This window comes from Arachis hypogaea, chromosome 13 (assembly GCF_003086295.3).
Source record: "Arachis hypogaea cultivar Tifrunner chromosome 13, arahy.Tifrunner.gnm2.J5K5, whole genome shotgun sequence".
In the NCBI taxonomy this organism is placed as follows: Eukaryota; Viridiplantae; Streptophyta; class Magnoliopsida; order Fabales; family Fabaceae; genus Arachis; species Arachis hypogaea.
Genome location: NC_092048.1, coordinates 110,203,032 through 110,219,009, shown reverse-complemented (window position 1 = coordinate 110,219,009; position 15,978 = coordinate 110,203,032). Strand labels below are relative to the sequence as shown.

The 15,978-nt window shown below is 36.4% G+C and overlaps 1 non-coding gene across 1 annotated transcript; it reads left to right on the top strand.

Moving 5' to 3' along the window:
* Positions 1-367: 367 nt before the first annotated feature.
* On the top strand, positions 368-471 carry LOC112738610 (small nucleolar RNA R71). Its single transcript, XR_003169561.1, has one exon. It is a non-coding gene; the product is annotated as a small nucleolar RNA R71 (small nucleolar RNA).
* Positions 472-15,978: the final 15,507 nt, after the last annotated feature.

Genomic DNA, 15,978 nt, shown 5'->3' with positions numbered 1-15,978 from the left:
CATAGGGTTCACGCATGTAATTTACCTCTGCTATTGCAGGGTTCTCAAGATCATAAGTTTCTTCTTCAATCCATTTAGACTCTGAGAGATCATATTGACTTGCTGAGTCAATATTTTATTCTGAGCCAATATGGCATTCAGAGTATCAATTTCAAGAACTCCCTTCCTCATAGGCGTCCCATTATTCACAGGATTCCTTTCAGAAGTGTACATGAACTGGTTATTTGCAACCATGTCAATGAGTTCTTGAGTTTCTGCAGGCGTTTTCTTTAGGTGGATGGATCCACCTGCAGAATGGTCCAGTGACATCTTTGATAATTCAGACAGACCATCATAGAATATATCCAGGATGGTCCATTCTGAAAGTATGTCAGAAGGACACTTTTTGGTCAGTTCCTTGTATCTCTCCCAAGCTTCATAGAGGGATTCTCCTTCTTTTTGTCTGAAGGTTTGAACATCCACTCTAAGCTTGCTAAGCTTTTGAGGAGGAAAGAACTTGGCTAAGAAAGCCGTGACCAGCTTATCCCAAGAGTTTAGGCTATCTTTAGGTTGAGAGTCCAACCATACTCTAGCTCTGTCTCTTACAGAAAACGGGAAAAGCATAAGCCTGTAGACCTCGGGATCAACCCCATTGGTCTTAACAGTATCACAGATCTGCAAGAATTCAGTTAAGAACTGAAAAGGATCTTCAGATGGAAGTCTATGAAACTTGCAGTTCTGTTGCATCAGAGAAACTAATTGAGGTTTCAGCTCGAAATTGTTTGCTCCAATGGCAGGGATTGAGATGATCCTTCCATGTAAATTGGAATTAGGTGCAGTAAAGTCACCAAGCATCTTCCTTGCATTGTTGTTATTTTCGGCCATGTTTTCTTCTTTTTTGAAAATTTCTGTCAGATTTTCTCCAGAGAGTTGTGCTTTGGCTTCCCTTAGCTTCCTCTTCAGAGTCCTTTCAGGTTCAGGATCAGCTTCAACAAGAATGTTCTTATCCTTGTTCCTGCTCATATGAAAAAGAAGCAAATAGAAAAGAAAATATGGAATCCTCTATGTCACAGTATAGAGATTCCTGTATGTGAGTATAAGAATAGAAGAATAGAAGAAGAGAAATTCGAACACCAAGAGGAAGAGAGGGTTCGAATTTTGAGATGAAGAGAAGTGTTAGTAAATAAATAAATAAATAAATAATTAGAAGGAGATGAGAGAGAGGGAATTTCGAAAATTAATTAAATTAAAAATAAAATTTAAAGTTAAATTTCGAAAAAAATTGAAATTAAATTAAAATTAAAACAATTAGTTAATTAAAAGGAATTTTGAAAAAGAGGGAAGGGATTTTCGAAAATTAGAGAGAGAGAATTAGTTAGGTAGTTTTGAAAAAGATATTATTGAAACAAAAAGATAGGATTGATTGAAAAAGATTTGAAAATTAATTTTGAAAAAGATAAGAAGTTAGAAAAAATTTTGAAATTGATTTTGAAAAAGATGCGATTGAAACTTAATTTGAAAAAGATTTGAAAAAGATATTTAAAAAGATTTGATTTTGAAAATTAAAGTTGATTACTTGACTAACAAGAAATTAAAAAGATATGATTTTAGAGTTTAAAGATTGAACCTTTCTTATTAGGCAAGTAACAAACTTAATATTTTTTGAATCAATCACATTAATTGTTAGTAAAGATTTGAAATTATGAAACAAAATAAGAAAAAGATTTTGGAAAATTATTTTGGAATTTTCGAAAATTATGAAAAAAAATGAAAAAGATTTTATTTTTGAAAAAGATTTGAAAAAGATAAGATTTTTAAATTCAAAATTTGATTTGACTCATAAGAAATAACTAAATTTTAAAAAGTTTTGAAAAAGTCAACTCAAATTTTCGAAAATTTATGAGTGAAAAAGGGAAAGATATTTTTTTGATTTTTGAATTTTAATAAAGAAAGAGAAAAACATAAAAAAGACTCAATGCATGAAAATTTTGGATCAAAATATGTGATGCATGCAAGAACACTATGAATGTCAAGATGAACACCAAGAACACTTTGAATGTCAAGATGAACACCAAGAACTTATTTTTGAAAAATTTTCAAGAAAAGAAAATATGTAAGACACCAAACTTAAAAATTTTTATTCTTTAAACATTAACAAATTGAAAATGCATATGAAAAACAAGAAAAGACACAAAACAAGAAAATATGAAGATCAAACAAGAAGACTGGCCAAGAACAACTTGAAGATCATGAAGAATGCAATGCATGAATTTTTGAAAATAATTTTTAGAAAATTAAAAAGATGCAATTGACACCAAACTTAAAACTTGACTCTAGACTCAAACAAGAAACATCAAATTATTTTTTATTTTATGATTTTGTAAAATTTTTTGTATTTTTCGAAAATTAATTGAGAAAACAAAAAAAGAAAATTTTTTTGATTTTTTTATATTTTTTGAAAATAAAAAATCTTAAAATTAAAATAAAATTACCTAATCTAAGCAATGAGATGAACCGTCAGTTGTCCAAACTCGAACAATCCCCGGCAATGGCGCAAAAAACTTGGTGCGCAGAAATCGTGACGGTTCCATTCCTTGGTAACGGCACTGAAAACTTTATACGCACGTTCATAATCTTAATTCTTTGTCACAACTTCGCACAGCTGACCAGCAAGTGCACTGGGTCGTCCAAGTAATAAACCTTACGTGAGTAAGGGTCAATCCCACGGAGATTGTCAGCTTGAAGCAAGCTATGGTCACCTTGTAAATCTCAGTCAGGCAGATTCAAATGGTTTTATGAATTGATAAGTAAAAGATAAATAAAATATAACCAGGATAGAGATACTTATGTAATTTATTGGTAAGAGTTTCAGATAAGCGTATAGAGATGCTTTCGTTCCTCTGAACCTCTGCTTTCCTGCTGTCTTCATCCAACCATTCCTACTCCTTTCCATGGCAAGCTTTCTGTAGGGCATCACCGTTGTCAATGGCTACATCCCATCCTCTCTGTGAAAATGGTCCAATGCGCTATCACTGCATGGCTAATCATCTGGCGGTTCTCGATCATACTGGAATAGGATTTACTATACTTTTGCGTCTGTCACTACACCCAGCACTCGCGAGTTTGAAGCCCGTCACAGCCATCCCTTCCCAGATCCTACTCGGAATACCACAGACAAGGTTTAGACTTTTCGGATCTCAAGAATGGCCATCCATGGGTTCTAACTTATACCACAAAGATTCTAATATCTCAGACTCGGTCCTCTGTATTAGATATCTAAGAGATACTCATTCTAGCTTGTTTGCATGTAGAACGGGAGTGTTTGTCAAGCACGCATTCATAGGTGAGAATGATGATGAGCGTCACATAATCATCACATTCATCATGTTCTTGGGTGCGAATGGATATCTTAGAATAGGAATAAGCTTCAATTGAATAGAAAAACAGTAGTACTTTGTATTAATTCATGAGGAACAGCAGAGCTCCACACATTAATCTATGGTGTGTAGAAACACTACCGTTTGAAAATACGTAAGTGATAATGGTTCAGGCATGGCCGAATGGCCAGCCCCCATGAACGTCTAAGATAGCAATAAACTGATCAAAGATCCCTAATACAATAGTAAAAAGTTCTATTTATACTAGACTAGTTACTTTGGTTTACAGGAATGAGTAAATGATGCAGAAATCCACTTTCGGGGCCCACTTGGTGTGTGCTTGGGTTGAGCATTGAGCTTTACACGTGTAGAGGTCTTTCTTGGAGCTGACGCCAGTTTGTAACCTGTTTCTGGCGTTTAACTCCACTTTGCAACCTGTTTCTGGCGTTTGACTCCAGAATGCAGCATGGAATTGGCGTTCAACGCCAGTTTGCATCGTGCAAACTCGAGCAAAGTATGGACTATTATATATTGCTGGAAAGCCCTGGATGTCTACTTTCCAACGCAATTGAGACCGCGCCATTTGGAGTTTTGTAGCTCCCGAAAATCTACTTTGAGTGCAGGGAGGTCAGAATCCAACAGCATCTGCAGTCCTTCTTCAACCTCTGAATCTGATTTTTGCTCAAGTCCCTCAATTTCAGCCAGAAAATACCTGAAATCACAAAAAAACACACAAACTCAAAGTCCAGAAATGTGAATTTTAATTAAAAACTAATAAAAATATACTAAAAACTAACTAAATCATACTGAAAACTATGTAAAAACAATGCCAAAAAGCGTATAAATTATCCGCTCATCAATCAGGCAGTACTAAGGAGGCTTCCTCTGAAGAAGAAGCCTATGACCCTGAGAATCCTGCAATGTAAGAGGTGAATTACATGGGAAAATCCTATAGAAACACCTACAAACCTTCATGGAGGAATCATCCTAATCTCTCATGGAAGGATCAACAGAAGCCTAATCAAGGCTTCAATAATAATAATGGTGGAAGAAACAGGTTTGGCAATAGCAAACCTTTTCCATCATCTTCTCAGCAACAGACAAAGAATTCTAAGCAGAGCCACTCTGACTTAGCAACTGTAGTCTCTGATCTATCTAAGACCACTCTGAGTTTCATGACTGAAACAAGGTCCTCCATTAGAAATTTGGAGGCACAAGTGGGTCAGCTGAGTAAGAAAGTTACTGAACTCTCTCCTAGTAATCTCCCAAGCAATACAGAAAAGAATCTAAAAAAAGAGTGCAAGGCCATAACTATAACCAATATGGCTGAACCTGGAGAGGAAGAAATGGCAGTGATTTCCAATGAGGAAGACCTCAATGGACATTTACTGGCCTCCAAGGAGTTCCCTAATGAGGAACCAAAGGAATCTAAGGCTTATATAGAGACCATAGAGATTCCACTGAACTTACTGTTGCCATTCATGAGCTCTGATGAGTATTCTTCCTCTGAAGAGGATGAAGACATTGTTGAAGAGCAAGTTACTCAGTATCTAGGAGCAATCATGAAGCTGAATGCCAAGTTATTTGGTAATGAGACTTGGGAGGATGAACCCACATTGCTCATCAATGAACTAAATGATCTGGTTCAACTGAAATTACCTCAAAAGAAATAGGATCCTGAAAAGTTCTTAATACCTTGTACCATAGGCACCATGACCTTTAAGAAGGCTCTTTGTGACCTTGGGTTAAGTATAAACTTCATGCCCCTCTCTGTAATGGAGAAACTAGGGATCTTTGAGGTGCAAGCTGCAAGAATCTCACTAGAGATGGCAGACAATTCAAGAAAACAGGCTTATGGACTTGTAGAGGATGTCTTAGTGAAGGTTGAAGGCTATTACATCCCTGTTGATTTTATAATCCTAGACACTGGGAAGGATGAGGATGAATCCATCATCCTAGGAAGACCCTTCCTGGCCACAGCAAGAGCTATAATTGATGTGGACAGAGGAGAGTTAGTCCTTCAATTGAAGGAGGACTACCTTGTGTTTAAGGCTCAAGGATCTTCTTCTGTAACCATGGAGAGGAAGCATGAAAAGCTTCTTTCAATACAGAGTCAAACAGAGCCCCCACACTCAACTTCTAAGTTTGGTGTTGGGAGGCCAACATCAAGCTCTGAGTCTCTGTGAAGCTCTTTAAGAGCTCACTGACAAGCTATTGAGTGCTTGTTGGGAGGCAACCTAATTCTATTTAATTATATTTATTTATTTTCCATTGTTATTTTATGTTTTCTTTAGGTTGATGATCATGTGAAATCACAAAAACAACTAAAAAATCAAAAATAGAATGAAAAATAGCATTAAAAACAGCACACCCTGGAGGACAGGCTTACTGGCGTTTAAACGCCAGTAAGGATAGCAGAATGGGCGTTTAAAGCCCAGCCTGGCAGCATTCTGGGCGTTAAACGCCAGAATGGGCAGCACTCTGGGCGTTTAACGCCAGAAAGGGCTGTCTAGCACAGGCTAGCATTAAACGCTAGAAATGGGCATCTGGCTGGCGTTTAACGCCAGAAATGGGCAGCAAAGTGGCGTTTAACGCCAGGAAAGGTAGCAGAGCTGGCGTTAAATGCCAGAACTGGCACAGAATGGGCATTTGAATGCCAGAATGGTGCAGGGACTCAAATTCCTTGACACCTCAGGATCTGTGGACCCCACAGGATCCCCATCTACCCCACCTCTTCTTCTCTCCTTTTCACACCTTTCTATAACACTCTAACCTCCACCAATCACCTCTATTTCTCCTCCAAAACCATCATACAACCCACCTATCCCCACCCATTCAAATTCAAATCATTACCCTCTCTCCCTTACCCTATAAATACCCCTCATCACTCCTTCATTTTCACACATCATAACCACCTAAAACCCACCTTGGCCGAACCCACCACACACCTCCATCTCCTTCATTTATTTTTCTTCTACTCTTTTCTTTCTTCTTTTGCTCGAGGACGAGAAAATCTTCTAAGTTTGGTGTGGGAAAAGCTAAAGATTTTTGTTTTTGTATAACCATCAATGGCACCAAAGGCCGGAGAAACCTCTAGAAAGAGAAAAGGGAAGACAATTGCTTCCAACTCTGAGTCATGGGAGATGGAGAGATTCATCTCACAAGCCCATCACTAAGAAAAGGATGGAGCAAATAAGAGAGTCCACTCATGGACCTCAGCAAGAGCATGAGGAAGTTTCTCATCATGAAATCCCTGAGATGCCTCAAGGGATGCATTTTCCTCTCAAAACTATTGGGAGCAAATCAACACCTCCCTAGGAGAATTAAGTTCCAACATGGGACAACTAAGGGTGGAGCACCAAGAGCATTCCATCATCCTCCATGAAATTAGAGAAGACTAAAGAGCCATGAGGGAGGAACAACAAAGTCAAGGAAGAGAAATAGAGGAGCTCAAGCACTCCATAAGATCTTCAAGAGGAAGAACTAGCCGCCATCACTAAGGTGGACCCGTTCTTTAATTTCCTTGTTCTTATTTTCCTGTTTTTCGTTCCCTATGCTTTATGTTTTATTTATGTTTGTGTCTTTATTACATGATCATTAGTGTCTAGTGTCTATGCCTTAAAGCTATGAATATCCTATGAATCCATCACCTCTCTTAAATGAAAAAATGTTTTAATTGCAAAAGAACAAGAAGTATATGATTTCGAATTCTATCTTGAAATTAGTTTAATTATTTTGATGTGGTGGCAATACCTTTTGTTTTCTGAATGAATGCTTAAACAGTACATATTTTTGAATTTGCTGTTTATGAATGTTAAAATTATTAGATCTTGAAAGAATAATGAAAAAGGAGAAATGTTATTTGATAATCTGAAAAATCATAAAATTGATTCTTGAAGCAAGAAAAAGCAGTGAATAGAAAAAGCTTGCGAAAAAAATGGTGAAAAAAAAGAAAAAAGAAAGAAAAAGAAAAAGCAAGCAAAAAAAGCCAGTAACCCTTTAAACTAAAAGGCAAGGGTAGAAAAAGGATCCAAAGCTTTGAGCATTAATGGGTAGGAGGGCCCACAGGGATAAAATCCTGGCCTAAGCGGCTAAACCAAGCTGTCCCTAACCATGTGCTTGTGGCATGAATGTGTCAAGTGAAAAGCTTGAGATTGAGCGGTTAAAGTCGTGGTCCAAAGCAAAAAGAGTGTGCTTAAGAGCTCTGGACACCTCTAACTGGGGACTCTAACAAAGTTGAGTCACAATCTGAAAAGGTTCACCCAGTTATGTGTCTGTGGCATTTATGTATCCGGTGGCAATACTGAAAAATAAAATGCTTAGGGTCACGGCCAAGACTCAAAAAGTAGCTGTGTTCAAGAATCAACATACTGAAATAGGAGAATCAATAACACTATCTGAATTCTAAGTTCCTATAGAAGCCAATCATTTTGAACTTCAAAGGATAAAGTGAGATGCCAAAACTGTTCAGAAGCAAAAAGGCTACAAGTCCCGCTCATTTAATTGGAACTAAGTTCATTGATAAGTTTAGAATTCATTGTATATTCTCTTCTTTTTATCCTATTTTCTTTTCAGTTGCTTGGGGACAAGCAACAATTTAAGTTTGGTGTTGTGATGAGCAGATAATTTATACCCTTTTTGGCATTTTTTTTACATAGTTTTTAGTATGTTTTAGTTACTTTTTATTATATTTTTATTAGTTTTTATTCAAAAATCACATTTCTGGACTTTACTATGAGTTTGTGTGTTTTTCTGTGATTTCAGGTATTTTCTGGCTGAAATTGAGCGACCTGAGCAAAAATCTGATTCAGAGGCTGAAAAAGGACTGCAGATGCTGTTGGATTCTGACCTCTCTACACTCGAAGTAGATTTTCTGGAGCTACAGAAGCCCAATTGGAGCGCTCTCAATTGCGTTGGAAAGTATACATCCTGGGCTTTTCGGCAATATATAATGGTCTATACTTTACCAGAGATTTGATGGCCCAAACTGGCGTTTAAAGTCAGCCTAAAATATCTTGGCGTAAAACACCCAAACTGGCACCAGAATTGGAGTTAAACGTCCAAACTAGCACCGAAGCTGGCGTTTAACTCCAAGAACAGCCTAAGCACGAAAAAGCTTCAATGCTCAGCCCAAGCACACACCAAGTGGGCCCCAGAAGTGGATTTCTGCACTATCTGCACTTAGTTACTCATTTTCTGTAACCCTAGATTACTAGTTTAGTATAAAAACTACTTTTAGAGATTTATTTTATGTCTTTTTGACCATCTTTGATCAGTTTTATGCTATTGTACATGTTTGGAGGCTGGCCTCATGGCCATGCCTAGACCTTTCACTTATGTATTTTCTATGGTGGAGTTTCTACACCCCATAGATTAAGGTGCGGAGCTCTGCTGTTCTTCATGAATTAATACAAGTACTATTGTTTTTCTATTCAATTCACGCCTACTTCTTCTCTAAGATATTCACTCGCACTTTAACCTGATGAATGTGATGACCCATGACACTTATCATCATTCTCACCTATGAACGCGTGCCTAACAACCACTTCCGTTCTATCTGCGATAGCTTGACTGTGTATCTCTTGGCCTCCTGGTTCACGATGCATGGTTGCCTCTCCTGACAAAAGAGCAGTCCATTCTGTGAGATCAGAGCCTTCGTGGTATAGGCTAGAATCATTGGCAGCATTCCTGAGATCCAGAAAGTCTAAACCTTGTCTGTGGTATTTCGAATAGGATCTGGGAAGGGATGACTGTGACGAGCTTCAAACCTGCGAATGTGGGGCACAAGTGACAGTGTGCAAAAGGACAATGGTCCTATTCCGACGCTAGCGGGAACCGACAGATGATTAGTCGTGTGGTGACAGCGCATATGGATTTGTTTTCATCCGAGAGGATCATACAGCTTGCCATGGAAGGAGGTAACACATGGTTGGAAGAAGACAATAGGAAAGCAGAAGTTCAGAAGCATCAAAGCATCTCCAGACGCTTATCTGAAATTCCCACCAATGAATTACATAAGTAACTTTATCTTATTTTATATCTTATTTATATTTTAATTATCAAAACCTCATAATCATTTGAATCTGCCTGACTGAGATTTACAAGGATGACCATAGCTTGCTTCAAGCCAACAATCTCCATGGGATCGACCCTTACTCACGTAAGGTTTATTACTTGGACGACCCAGTGCACTTGCTGGTTAGTTGTGCGGAGTTGTGAAAAAGAGTTGAGATTACGATCGTGCGTACCAAGTTGTTGGTGCAGTTGAGATCTTCGTGCACCATCAGGATAAAAAAATCTGAGAAAAAGAAGTCTCATTAGTAAAGGTTTCTTGGAATCTTGCCGGAATCAAGGAACATATGTCAGAGCTTGAATTAGAGATGATGAAGGACTAACCGCACTTATTCTTGAATAACTGAATTTTGGGGACAAAATTCATAATTAGGTAGGTAGGATGTAAAATTTGGCAAATTAATAAATAATTAATTAATAAATTAATTATGAGCCAAGGGATTAGAAAATTAAATTTTATAATTTAAAGAAGTAAAAATATTTAAAATACAAATTAAAACGCTAAGTTTAAAGATTTTGGCTCAAAATTGGGCCAACGAGCCAAACCAGTTTAACCGAGCCCATATTGGGCGCAAGGCCCAATATATAAAAGTCGAATCAGCCACTCTCCCCCTTCATTCTTGGTGATACACGCTGAAGATAGAAGAGAGCCAAGGAACCCTAACCTAAAAATCACCTCCAACTTCAATCTTCTGTAACTTTCAATTCGGAGCTCCGATCGCCACACCGTTTGCGATCACGCGACCATCTCGTCAAGCTCTTCAATTTTACCTGAACAAAATGGTAAAGATTCTTGAATTTCATGCCCAGTTCTTCCCTTATATAGAATTGCATTTTTGGTTATGGGTGTTAAGGAATTTTATGATTTTGATAGTATAGGGTTACTCTAGTGCGAGATATAATTGGATTTCATCCAATTGCTCATAGTGGGTAAAGGTGAAGAACTCTTATTTCCTTTGATTTTTTCAATTGATGAAGTTATGTATTAAAATTGTAGTTGTATATGAAATTAGGTTGAATATATGTGAAGTTGATGTCAAATTGGTGAAGTAGAGTGCTAGAATTGAAACTCTGGAGGTTGAAAGCTTGTCAAGTGGACTTTGGAGACTTGAAAACTTGTGGAAACAAGATCTTGAGGTGTTTTGTGGCTTGGGAGGAAATCGGCCAAGGTATGATTTTGGTTTCCTATAGTTAATCTATAATGTTATGTGAAAATTTAGGCTAGTTGCCATAAGATGGGATTGAATGCTTTGAATTTCTAGATTTTGGTAGATTAGATATGTTATATGAATACAATGCGATATTGATAATGATTGATGATCAAATTGGTGAAACTATTAGAATCATGTGTAAAAATACTTGAACTAATTGATGAATTTAGGTGTTGGAGTGATTGAGAAGTAGATGAAGACGGTGTGATAGTATGTAGAGTATTGGTATTGATTTGGTAGTGGTTGGTTTGGTTTTGGATTGAAAATTTTTGAAAACTAGAGGAGTTGGCAAATTTTGGTAAAAATAGAATTTTAGCCAACTTCGGTGGGACATAACTTGGCCCTTGAAGTTTAGAATTAAGTGAACTTTATTTCAAATTAAAGATGGTTATGAGAGCTTTAAAACGGTATAAAGATGAGGGAAATTGGAGTTTTGTAGAGAAAGTTATAAACGTTAGAAGTTAGGTATAAAAAGGACTAAACTCTGTGATGTTATAGAAAACTAGAAATTCTAGTTTGTGCACCCACGCACACTACCGTGTGTATGCATAGTCCAGAACGTGTGTCAAGACTCGTGCGTGCACACGAGAGGTGTGTATACGCACAGGCTGAGAATTCATTCTAGTGCGTGCATACACACAGCAATGATGCGTACGCACGAGCCCTGTTTTTCACATAAAACTCTATTTTTAATTGTTTGACCTTTTCGGCAAGCTTGTAAACTTTTGTAACTCTTTTTTAAGGTCTACTAGTGAGTTTTTAGGTTTCGGAATAATAACAAACATATTGGGAAGGTTAGATTGATATTGAGCGAGATTGTGGAGGGGAGAACTAAGTTAGTGATGAACGAATACTGTTGAATGAGGTAACAATGATATGAATTATGTGAATAAATATATTTACGAATGTTGAGATTTTGAGAGATGATTGATGACAATGATGATATTGATCGATTATGATAGTAACTATGGACGGAGTGAGATAATATTACGAATGAAGTGGATAACAAGACAATGAATGTGATAAGTTTGGCAAGGACGGTGGTCGATTCTGTTTGTCGATGATTTCTCCCTGGTTGCATTGTGATAGGGCACGTATTTCCTCTAATGGTGACAGGGAACTCTCCCTCTAACGGTCAGCCGACGTGCTGAGATTATTGTGCGCAATAGAGAGACAATGTCCGAGTTAGCCACTGGACATGTCGAGTTTGATTGTATAATCAACATATGAGCTCATCAACCATAGGGCAGACATGCATCATATGCACTTGTATCCTTTGTTTGAGTATGCATTTGTTTTGGCTTGCCTATTTGCTTAACTATAATTAAATGCTACTTGATCTATTTGTTGTATCTGTTTTTGTATTTTTGTTTTTCTTGTATGACTTGTATGTGTTTGTTTCTGAGAGATCCCTCATACTGGCAGAAGTGATGCTGAGGGTTGTTCCACTTGGTGATTAGGAAGTTTGTAGAGAACTAATTAGGAAGAGTTAGACTAGAACCCTTAGATATAGTTACTTTATGTCTGGTTTAGTGAGAACTCTAGGATTTAATTTGAATTATTGGAGATTTTGGAATACCTTCAGCTTCTCGGAACATTATTTATTATCTATATTGGCACTTTTACCATACTGAGAACCTCCAGTTCTCATTCCATACATATATTGTTGTTTTTCTTATGCAGGATGTGAGGCTCCTCGCTGAGCATGCTGGAGATTCACTTGAAGCAAAGACTAAGTAGTTTTGGGAACTTTTATTAGGTATCTAGTTTATATATATGGATAGGTGTTCTCCACCTTGTTTATATTTGTATCTTAATCCTCCTAGAGGTTGACTTGGAAAACTAGAATTTGTATTTTATCTTTTGGAAAATACTTTGGGATGTATATATGTATAAATATACTCTAGCCGGCCTTTGCTTTGCAGGTTGAGTCTGGAGCTTGCTACATGTATCTTTGGCACTCTATATCATATGTATATTAACCTTTCCATGCGCTGTTATCTGTTTCTTGTACGCTTAACCGTTTCGAGTGCGAGGCGTTATCTGTTTGTTTTGTTTAACTTTTCTTTAAGGCTCCTAGTTAAACTTCTTTTCATATATGCCTATGTATGTATTCTTACTTTTAGAGGTCATAATACCTCATCACCTGTGATTTACAAACTAAAGTGTAAAGTTCAGTGTGGTAGGATGTTATAATTTGTCCTTAAACTCTAGTTTATTGTTAAATGTATAAGAAAGAGAGATGGTAGTTTATTGGGTAAAAAACCTTTGGATGAGTCTTTGAACCCCAAAGGAAAAATTTAAAGATATATCTTGATATTTTAAAAACATATATGACTAAGAAGATTTTTAATATGAAATTGCATATAAGTAAAAAATGGTTTTCTTGAAAGTGAAATAATAAAAAAAATACAAGCTTTTATAAAAATAGACTTTCCTGAGATGCGCGTTGACCAGGTGCTTTTATGTCTATTAAATTTGTGGCATTTTCTTCTCCTACTGAGGGCCTTCGGGTTAGATTTTCACCCCTTACAGTTCTATGTTTTTCAGAAAATGGACGAGGAAGCATATGAAGAGTTTACTGAGCTTTTGGGACGTGCATTAGTTTATATGTAAAGCGAATTTGTTTTATCATCTCAGATGTTTTTTCTCGCCTTTATTATTGTTATAAATTTTATTAAGAGGGATAGGATTTGTGATTATATAATATATGATTGTATATTACTTATATAAATAATTCATGTAAATGTAAAAGTGTTGTGATGATTTGCGTGTGTGTATGTGTGTATGTTTAACAGAGAAATATTACCGGTTTTTCAAAGAAAAGTCAATAAGAATTTAAGGTAAAGACTCCTACTTATTATAGTTACATATAGAAGTCGTTGTAATATCCTTGTTATCAAAGTGGCGCAGCCGCAAGCGTGACATTCGGTGAGGGTGTTACAATACACATATAGTAAAGTATAAATGATATCCTTTTGTCTCTAATATACTAAATTTTTGTAATGTTTAATTTAATTAAATTTTATTTTTAACTTTAAAATAAAATTTAATTTTATCCTTCAATAATATCAATTTTTTACGATAGATATTTATTCAATTTATTTTTTAAATTTTACTCTTAATCAAAAATAAATTTACTTAGAATGAAAGTAATGTGATTAAGAGTAAAATTAAATAACAAATTTATTTAGAATAAAAGTAATATGATTAAAAATAAAAGTAATGTGATTAAGAGTAAAATTAAATAACAAATTTATTTAGAATAAAAGTAATGTAATTAAAAATAATTTATTTAGATGTGATTAAAAATTAATTGAATAATTATCTACTCTAAAAATTACGATTATTTCAGGATAAAATTAAAATTTATTTCAAAATTAAAAATAAAATTTAATTAAATTAATTAAATGTTAACAAAGTTCGGTACTTTAGAAAAAAAAAGTATAATGTATCTGATGTGTGGAAAACGATCCAACACAAAACTCACCGGCAAGTGGATCGGGTCGCATCAAGTAATAATAACTCACATGAGTGAGGTCGATCCCACAGGGATTGAAGGATTGAGCAATTTTAGTTAGGTGGTTGATTTAGTCAAGCGACCAAGTATTGATTTGAGTGATTTGTATTCAACAGAAGCTAAATTGCATGAAATTCAAAGGGAGAGGGGGAATTGACAGTAAATTAAAGAGCAAAGGAAATAAAGAAGCTGAATCTTAAATTTCAAGTAATATAAATGACAGAAACTTAGATTGCAAGAAATATAAATGACAGAAGCTTAGAGTGCAAGAAATGTAAATTGCTTGAATCATAAAAGGGTTCAGGGGGCTGGAAATGCAGAATTTAAACAAAAGACAATAAACAGCAATCAACAGAAGAATAAAAGATGACTTGAATTGAAACAGATCTCAAACAGAAAAGTAAAATTGCTTGAAGAATCAAACAGCAAATGAATCAAACTTAAATTGCAAATTCTCACTAAGAGAGTAAAGATCTCAGGGGTCAAGAGACTAGAAAACAAGTCTAGATCTCAATTCCTTCCTTGATCCAACTAAGAACAATTGCAAAAGAAGTAAAGATGAAAACCATTAGAGAAACTTAGATCCAAATCACAATTCCTTGAATTATGCAGAAAAATAAATAGAAAGAGATCTCAAGGTGAGATTGAAACAGAATTTCTTCAATTCTCTACCCAAGATTCAAAAAAACAAAGAGTAAAGAGTGCAGAAGTAAGAACAAGGAAGAAGAGAGATCAATTCTCCTTCCCAATTCCCAAAAAAAAAAAAAATAAAGCTCAGAGATCCAAAGTAAAAATTCACAAGAAAGTAAAAATGAACAATTCTAAAGGAAGGTAAAAGTTTTCTCTAAATCAAACTAGCTTCTATTTATACACTTCCTATTTTTGGATTTTAGAATTTGGAGTGGGCTTTTTAATTTGGTGAAGAGTTAAATTTAAATGGAATTTTAATTAAATTTTGGCCCATGGGTGATTGCTCCCAGGGCAAGGCTTGGTTCATGGGGAGAGCACAGCATTGGTGCTCATTTCCTTGCCCCTTTGTAACGTGACAAGCTTGGTGGACAGCATCAGGGGGCGCTCAGTTGGTGGGGAGAGCGCAGCATCCTGCTGCTTGTGGTGTGTCTTGTTGGGCGCTCCAAGCTTCGGTCCGTGTCACACATTGCGCACCAAGCTTCCCTGGCCGTGTCAATGTTGCGCTCAGCTCTCCTTGAGAGCGCAGCATCCATGCTTCAAGGGTGAGGCTCTAGGTTCGAATCCTTGGAGAAGCATTGCTGGCCAATTTCTTTGCAAGGAGCGCTTCTCTCCTTCCCTTAACACATGAGCTCGAACCTTGTGGAAAGCATTTCAGCCAATTTTGGCTCATTTTCTTGCAAGGGTAGCGCTCCATTCTTCCCTAGGCACATGGGTTCGAACCTTGTGGCCTCCATTGGCAAGCTTTTCTCTTTGAATTTATTTTGGAGGATGCCCGATAATGCTCTTGGCATGAACTGAGCATTGTGATTCTTCCCTTGCTTCCTTGGTTCATTATAGTGCTCAGTTCACAAGGAGAGCGTAGCATCCAAGCCTTGCTTCCTTGGTTCATTATAATGCTCCTTTGGAGAGCATTGAGCTCTTGGAGAGAGTGCTGTAGCTTTTCTCCTTCAATGTGCCTCGCTTCTTTTTTCTTTTGCCACACTTTTCTCTTCCTTGGGCCATGCTTCTTAGGCCACGCTTTCTTGTTTTCTTTTTTTACTTCACCTACAAGTAATCAAAACAACCAATCAAAGTATCACCAAATTCACAAGGTTTAAAATTCATTCAAAAACCAATTAATTTTAGCTTA